This window comes from Dermacentor silvarum, chromosome 1, assembly GCF_013339745.2.
Source record: "Dermacentor silvarum isolate Dsil-2018 chromosome 1, BIME_Dsil_1.4, whole genome shotgun sequence".
NCBI lineage: Eukaryota > Metazoa > Arthropoda > Arachnida > Ixodida > Ixodidae > Dermacentor > Dermacentor silvarum.
Window position 1 is genome coordinate 421,001,002 of NC_051154.1, and position 8,401 is coordinate 421,009,402.

Genomic DNA, 8,401 nt, shown 5'->3' on the forward strand with positions numbered 1-8,401 from the left:
CTCTCTTCATTTGCCGCTAGTCGCTGCAAGGGAGCTTTTTAAGCAGGAAATCAGATCAGTTGCCATTGAACTTGGTTCTTTTAAGTCATTGACAAAAAATATGAAGAGAAGAAATTGTTAGTCTTTCTAGCCTTTATGAGCTTGAATGTGAATCTCCTGGAACGTACGCTGATGACATTGCAAACGTGAAATGCGACTTGCAAAAGTTCGACACAGTGCGCTATAGAGGCGCCCGTGTTCGGTCACGTAGTAACCGCGCCTTGCTTTGTGAGAAGCCAACCTGTCAAGCTTCCATTGTTGAACGCGGCCACGCTTCTGCGAAAGTTATTACTGACATGTATACAAAATACGCATTAGTAACTGACACGAGGGATGTTGTGTCTCAATTTGAAGACTTCGAATTCGAAGAATTCGGCGCTCTTCAGTGATGCTTCCGGAGACTAAAATACCAAGCTTCTACAGTACCTTGCGTCTTTAATGACTCCTCTAACAGATGAAGGCTGTTTAGTCATTAGCGATCCCTTTACTAAACAGGAATTAGATGTTGCCATTGATCAGATACGCATGTCAAAAACTCGCAGTCCCGATGGCATTTCGGGTGAATTTTATAAATTCCTTAAGTCCATTTTTACACCTGTTCTACTGAAGATATTGTTAACAACTTTTGAATTAGAGGATTTACCACAGTCTTTCACAAAAAGCCACTAAAGGGTAATACCTAAAAGTACTGGCAGAGAAAAATTATGTTCTGTTGATGGTTATAGACTTATTACATTGTCAAACGTTGACTACAAAAGTTTTGCTAAAATTTCGTCAAATTGGTTGCAGGTAGCGATTTCAATTCTTATCGGTCCTCATCAAACTGTGGTATCAAAGGCCGTTCCATAGAAACTAACATACACGTCGCTCGCATGGTTCTTGAGTACTGTTCGACTTCTTTGGTCGACTTGCAATGCTTCAGATTGACCTCGCAAAAGTATTTGACCGGGTCCGGCATTCCTTTTTATTTTCTCTGCTAAAACACGCCTGTGTGGGATCAAGAGTACTTAATGGCATTCGACTTTGGTATAGTCATTGTACAACTCGCTTTGTTGTCAATGGTAGTCTCTCAAATGCCGTCCACATCCATTCTTCCGTGAAACAAGGATGTCCTATGTCCCTGCTCCTCTTCGTCCTTTACTTAGAACCCGTCTATATGAGCATTTTGAACTGCAGCAGTGTTCGTGGTTTAATATTCTTGGTAATGAGGTAAAAGTGTTCGCATACGCTGATGATATAGCATTCTTCTACAAGACAAGCCCAGCATCGATAAAACTCTTTTTATCATAGAAGAGTTTGGTTCTGTCTCTAGTGTGCAGATGAATAGCACTAAGTGCTCAGGGCTATGGTTTGGATATAGGGCCATTACGCCATCACATCACTGTTCCGGAGTTAGCACTCCGGAATTGGAATGACTCAGGAATCATTCCACATTTTCGCGACCCCGAAATGGCATGGGAATGGAATGGCGACAATGGTTGGAGGAATGGAATGGGTATGGAATTAAGCGCCTTCGGCCTGGAATGGAATTACGTGTTTTTCTGAAAATAGAACGCTTTTTCGTCTACGCGCTGTTTTTTTTTTGTGAAAATATGCCGAAGAACCAACCAGCCCACGTCCAAACATTAGCAAGTCAGAGCGTGGAATTTAGCATTAAAGCAGTATTTTTAAATGGCTTGGCTGATTACAAGTATGGTACATTTAGAAGCAACACGCCTACCACAATTCTGTCCGAGTTGCTCCGAAGTTTGTCTCAATTCTTTGCATAAACGTGACTCTATGTCATTTGTATCCGTCGTGCGGAACTACGGCGGCGGTATACTCCCCCCGTTACGCCTTGTGATTGTTTTTCACCTCAGCGGCGCCTTCGCCCAGGCCGCCTGCCTACCCGCCTTTTCATTTCTTTGTTGTTGCCTCTGTCGCCGTTGGCGATTCGGATGCAAATTCGAAAAAGCGCTTCTCTAAGTTGTGATGCGTTTTGGCGTTGGCGCGATGCTTGTCTTCACTACAAGCTTTTGCATAAGGGCTTGGGTGCTGTCACACCTCGTAGCCCTCCCCGCCCCCCGCCCCCAACCCTTTTGCAATACTGTCCCGCCTGTCTAGACAACAGACACCTTTGCCTAAAACTCTGTCGACTAAGGTCTGCAGGTCAGCGCAGCACACAGTCGTACACGATGAACTGTGCGCCCTCTCCCTCCATACAGAGAGAGAGAGAGAATAAACTTTTCAAAGCATTGGTTCGGCAAGCCAGCCGAAGCAGGAGAGCCCACATAACTGCGGCCACGGCGGTGCCTCCCCGAACTCCCACGCGATGATATTTTGAAATTACCCGTGAAGAAAACAAACAAGCTGCACGCTGCAAGCTTTGCTCTGAAACTATACATGCTGTAGTCAGTTTCATATAATTTGATTCGGCACCTAAAAAGAAAGCACGAACGTGAGTACACGCAACTAGAGAAAGTACTGGCAAGCAAGCCGAAGATAACGTCGGCCTTCATCGCTGGGTGCAGCTCTGGGCCTGTTCATCGAAAGGCTGCTCTTGACAGTGCCATAATACAAGGTCTCCAGGAACACTACATTTCTCAGCATAAAAGTACGCTATGTTGTCTTTTTAGAATTAACACGTTTAACCTTAATAAGCAAGGCATTTCTTTCGAGGCACGTTTGGTTAGTCGCATTCATTATTATTCATTTCTGTGAGGCTACTTTGGAACAACTTTGAGCTTTAGGAACGTTCTGTAAATTTAGGAGCACTCTGTAAAAGATAAATGTCGAGTTTGATGTTGGCTTGCAGGATAACGTGATAGCTGAACACTCGAGAAAGGATAGCGTCAGTGGGTTTTCTTCGCAGAGATATGTGGATAGTTCACGTGGGTTTCCGTTAAATCAAGACTTTATTTTCGGATTTCGCGAGTTATGAAAAAAATGCTATATCAGGTTAGATACTGGTTATTCTGGAGTCTACTTCAGCTGATTTTTAGAAATCGCGGGATGGTTGTTGCCACACGTACGTGGAGAGTACTGTGCCTTAGAAACAGGCTGCGCGGATCGCTTTTAGTAATGTTATACCCTACAGATTTCATTTCTCTTTGACGTATTATGTAAGGGTATGTCTAAGGCTGTGTGTGTCTCACACGAGTATTTAGAAGACGGCAGCAATTGAGTTTCATTTAATACGTGGAAGTACTTATAGATAAGCGCGAATCTGCTTGTAGGCTTGAACGCGTAATTTGCGCGTTTCTTTTTTTTTCGTGGCACGCAAGAGTTTTGAACGCAAAGTGAGAGCGAGTCTAATAGTACTTCCGTGAAGCCCACAAGGCTCTCAGTGGCACTATTATGTGCGTTAATAGCGGATGTAGAGTACGAACAGACAGATCATGGCGTTTGTGCCGCGTAGGATAGTTCAATGACCATTATTTAGTGTGATCTTGCAGTGAAGTTAGAGCATCACGGTGTTGTATAGCTAGACGTGTAATGTTCTGTACGATTTTTTAAAAGTTAAAAGTTTTTTCAGTAAGCTGATGGTCGTAAGTCCGAAACTTCCACCAGTCCACTACATTTTCAGGCATGGAGTGGCGCCTGACACCGCCAAAAAAAATCGCCGAGCGCTAGTGGGGCTATGCTAGTCAAGGTGCAACCAAATTAGGAAGGCCGACTAATACCCCTGTTAATCAGGCAAGTTAAGTGCACTTACGGAGAGTGTCACTGTGTTTAAGTGCACTTTGCCCAATCTAAGCGTCGCAAGTGGAGTGTCACTCACTGCAGAGTGTACTCCGGTCGAAGTGCGTTCACGGAACGCACTTTGCTGGCCGAGTGCGTAGCCTCGTCACCAGCAGTTTCAATGATATAAAATGTAATGCATAAAAAAAGGCCACAGAAGTTCACTTTAGTGGTTGAACATCTCTTGCGCACAAATAATAGCCTAAAACGCGTTCATATTCTGTTCGAGCTGGATCAAATGCCGCCTCGTGGCACGCCGCTATGTCGTTCTGGATTGGCTAGGCATTTTTCTTGGCCGGCATTGACTTGCCACCTTCTTAAATGCAAAATATTTTCGTTTTTTTTGAAAAAACATAGATTATGTTTGTTTTAATGAATTATACAACGTAAGACAATAACTTTTTAGAAGTACTTTTCTTTTTAATGTACGTTTTCACAAAACGTGCTCGTAGTCTGCGAGTGCACTCTGTTTTCCCCGTTTAGAACCACGTATATCTATAGCCTGAAGTGTCACTCAAGGTCCCGAAGGGCACTCCCCGTAAGTGCACTTAACTTGCCCGCTTGACAGGGGTATAAGCTTCAACGAAGTCACTCCCTCACCAGAACAGTTAGACCGCAGCCGTGGTCTAACGGTTAGGGTGTCCGACTTGGCTGCGGGAGGTGGTTCGTTCGAAAACCCACCGCCGGACACCCACCGGTAAAAATTTGTATAGTCGCACCCCGGCCAGGCGCCCGGCTTTCCACAGGGTGTGCGCCTGGGAGAGGCCTCGCAAACCCCGCTGCGCCCTTCCGTCCCCCTCGGGTGGGGTTTGGCAAAAACCCTGTTTCGAACTAAACCCCAGACTGCAAAGATGGTTCATGATACGTGGTTTTCCACGTGTTCGAAAACTCCAAGAAAGCCGCACTCGCGCGCGCGGAAAACTCACAAAGCCCACAAGGCGCGTCTCGGACGTCTCTCAACCAGAACAGGAATTGGCCTCCCTGGTGCAGTATTCGGCCGCTACCTCCAAAATGATTCCTCCAATTTAACCATGGTTCTCAGTCCCCAGCGGCTGCGGTCAGACCTGCTACGCGGCAGAGGGTGCTAAGAATCTCTGGGTCCGGACAGGCCGCCAATAGAAACTGAACCTGGCAACGTTCAACACGAGCACCCTATCGAGTGAGGTTAGCTTCGCAGGGCTATTAGAAGAATTATCAGGTATTGCCAGGATATTATTGGCCTTAGTGAGGTGAGAACTCGTGAGGCTTATACAGTGCTGACTAACGGCCACGCCCTCTACTACTGAGGTCTTCCAGACAAGAGAAAATTTGGAGTAGGATTTCTAGTCCACAAGGAAATGGCGGGCAACATTGATGAATTTTACAGCATTAATGAGAGGGTAGCTGTTGTCGTAATAAAGATGAATAAGAGGTATAGAAGGGAGGTTGTACAAGCCTACGCCCAATCTCCAGTCACGAGGATGACGAAATAGTACAGTTTTATGAAGATGTTGAGTTAGCAATGAGAAAGGTGCAAACAGTATACTCTAGTCATGGGCGACTTCAATGCAAGAGTGGGGAAAAAGCAGGCTGGCGAGCTAGCAATTGGCAAGTACGGCATCGATTCTGGGAACAGTAGAGGAGAGATGTTGGTAGATTACGCGGAAAGGAATAGGCTCCGAATAATGAATACCTTCTTCAGGCAACGCAGCAACAGGAAGTGGACCTGGAAAAGCCCTAATGGAAAAACAAGGAATGAAATTGATTTCACACTCTCTGCCGGTCCCAGCCTAGTGCAGGATGTAGAAGTGTTAGGTAAGGTAAAGTGCAGTAACCATAGGTTTAGTTAGGTCTAGGATTTCTCTAAATTTGAAGAAAAGAAAGAATAAAATTAGTCAAGAAGAAACAGGGCAACCTAGACGCAGTAAGGGTAAAAGCAGCCAATTAGGCTGGTGCTCGCAAACAAATATGCAGCTTTACACAGGAAGATAATGACAACATAGAGGTAATGAATGAAACAGTAACTACGTTGATCCCAGAAGCAGCAAGTGAAGTGGGAGGTAAGGCATCAAGGCAACAAAGGACCTAATAAAAAAACGACAAAGCATGAAAGCGTCCAACTCAAGAGGTCAGATAGAATTCGCTGAACTGTCGAAACTGATCATCATGAAGAAAGTAAGGGATCTCCGAAATTATAATGTGGAAAAGATTAAGGAACCAGTAAAAAATGGACGCATCATGAAATCAGTGAGACGATAACTAGGCATAGGACAAGGCAAAATGTACTGCACTGAAATATAAGCAGGTTAATATCATCAGCAATTTGAATGACATAGTAAAAGCATCGGAAGATTCTATACTGACCTGTACAGTTCCCAGAGCAGCCAGCTACTTTCATTCGAAGGTAGTCATGAACAGGATGCAGAGGCCCCTTCTATAACTAGCGATGAAGATAGAAGAGCTTTGAAAGACAATGACCAGGGAAAGCGGCTGGAAAAGATGGAATAACAGTCGATTTAATCAAGGATAGAGGAGAAATCATACTGAAAAGCTTGCGGCCCTTTATACGCAATGCCTTACGACATCAATGTGTACAGAAAGCTGAAGAACGCCAATATTATACTCATCCACAAGAAGGGAAACGTCAAAGAATGGAAGAATTATAGACCCATTAGCTTGCTCTCAGTATTGTATAAAATATTCACCAAGGTAATTTCAAATCGAATCAGGGCGACACTTGAAGAGAACAAGCTGGCTTCAGGAAGGGATATTCTACGATAGATCATACCCACGTCATCAACCAAGTAATAGAGAAATATGCGGAGTACAATCAACCTCTCGATATTGCTTTCATAGATTGTGAAAAAGCATTTGATTCAGTAGAGATACAAGGAGTCATAGAGGCATTACGTAACCAAGGAGTACAGGATGCATACGTGAATATCTTAGCAAATATCTACAAGGATTCCACAGCTACCTTGGTTCTCCACAAGAAAAGTAGAAAGTTACCTATCAAGAAGGGGCCAGGCAATGAGGCATAATCTCGCCAATGCTATTCACAGCATGATTAGAAGTATTCAAGCTCTTAGACTAGAAAGCTTAGGAGTGAGGATCAACGGCGAATATCTCGGCAACCTTCGGTTTGCAGATGACATTGTCGTATTCAGCAACAATGGGGACGAATTACAGCAATGATTGGGACCTTAACCGAGAAAGTGTAAGAGTGGGGTTGAAGAGTAATATGCAGAAGACAAAGATGTTCAATATCTGGCAATGGAACAAGAATTCAGGATCGCTAGTGAGCCTCTAGAGTCTGTAAAGGAGTACATTTATCTAGGTAAATTACACGCAGGGGACCCTGATCATGAGAAAGAAATTAATTGAAGATAAAATGGGCTCGAGTGCATACGGCAGGCATGACAAAATCGTGACTGGGAGATTACCACTGTCGTTGAAAAGAAAAGTGTACAATCATTGCATTCTATCGGTGCTAACATAGGGGCAGAAACTTGGAGGTTAACAAAGAAGCTCGAGAACAAGTTAAGGACCGCACAAAGAGCGATGGAACGAAAAATGTTAGGTCTAACTTTAAGAGACAGGAAGAGAGAGCGATGTGAATCAGAGAATAAACGGGGTAGCCGATATTCTAGTTGACATTAAGTGGAAAAAGTGGAGGGGCAGGCCATGTAATGCGTAGGATGTATAACCGGTGGACCATTAGAGTTAAAGAATGGATACCAAGAGAAGGGAAGCGCAGTCGAGGACTGCAGAAAATAGGTGGAGTGATGAAGTTAGGAAATTCATAGGCGCAAGTTGAATCAGCTATCGTCAGACAGGGGTAATTGAAGATCGCAGGGAGAGGCCTTCGTCCTGCAGTGGACATCAATATAGGCTGATGATGATGAATATTAAAACATCAAAGCCATTAAAACATCCTGACCATGTAAATACTATAGGTAGCGGGAGAACTGCCTTTATGGGAATTAGTAGGGTGGTGTACTGTACCAGGTATGTCACCAAGCTACTTTCCCTCGACCTTGGTAACGTGTTGTGTATTTTTGCAGTTCTTAACGCGTATGATGACATCAGCTTTATGGTGCGTTCATCGGTAACTCGAAAAAAACTATCAAGATGTCTTTCCTACGTTGAGGAATTACAGGAATGGAGTGTAACTGCCTGGCCAACCCTCCGGCACTACACAAACACTATTTCCCGCGCCGTCTTTCAATATCGGGAGAGAGCAGAAGCCTGCAACATGTTTTTGGCAACCAAAGTTTTCTATGTCTTTCAGCTTCTTCACTGCGCAAAGCTTTACATTCAACGTTTTCACAGGATTTTTTCACAGGATTTTTTCAAGGGATAGCTCTCATCCGGTATTCGAGCCATCTTGCAGGTTAACCTGGTTGATGTCCTGCCAGAATTGGTTGTGTCATCAAATTTAATGTCTAGAGCTTGGTATGGGGGTTTAGGCGTGAGGTTTATTTTTTCTCTTTTTTTATGACTGTTGCCTTTCTGAAGATTATTTAATCACTGTTTCACAAAAAAATCTTTGTAAAGATTTAGATCAATGTTGTTCCCACTGCGTTTTATCGATAGTATACATCACATACCAGGACTTGGTGTGCTTGCAAGAATGCGCAAAATGCCAGTTGCCCCTTCTACA